The sequence below is a fragment of the Penaeus monodon genome, chromosome 25 (assembly GCF_015228065.2).
Source record: "Penaeus monodon isolate SGIC_2016 chromosome 25, NSTDA_Pmon_1, whole genome shotgun sequence".
Taxonomy (NCBI): domain Eukaryota; kingdom Metazoa; phylum Arthropoda; class Malacostraca; order Decapoda; family Penaeidae; genus Penaeus; species Penaeus monodon.
The window spans coordinates 39,617,487-39,618,250 of NC_051410.1; positions in this window are offsets into that span (position 1 = coordinate 39,617,487).

Sequence of the window (764 nt, forward strand, 5' to 3'; positions counted from 1 at the left end):
GCTCGTATGAATGTAACGTCAGAATTGCTACAACTGACATACATATAAAATGATGCATATCGCGGTGGGATCTATGATATAGACAACTATCTAATTCATTTTCGCGCCCACGTTCAGTGTTTTTGTAACAAATTACGGACCAATAGTTAGGCCTATTAATTATAAAGCGCTGATAAACTAGACGCTCACTCGCCTATACAATATACACACTTTGTATTCTCGTTTTCGACAAACTGTTAGCAGCTGACGCATTTATTTTTGTTTTTAGATGTATAACCTGCAATACGCAGATTTATAAGTCGGCCAGTTAGGTTACGGTTTATACAAATGCATGATAACGTTCAAAGATTCATGCAAATTTTTAGATTTTGTTAATGTGCTTTATGCTTGTATAGCACGATCTGTTTAAATTGATGTACTGTGCTTGACTAGCACACTATTTAAGCGTTATCGTAATTCTGTATGTGCTTGTTTTTTTTTTTATTTCTCGGTACATGATTAGAGGAGCGAGCGTCTGTAACACCACTGTTTTTCCGCAATATGCCTGTATACTTCAGAAATGCCAAATCTTAGAAGTCAATCAAAAGTAGGAGAAAATAACGTTGATTTGGATGAATCAAATATGGATGAACGGACAGTCGAAAGTATGGGTGATCCAGAGGGCGCACAAGCTAACACCGTGCCAGGGGTTATGACAACCCAGTTATTCGAAAGAGTAGTAGTGGGTCTGCATGAGACAGATTGGTATGACTGACCTACGAAAG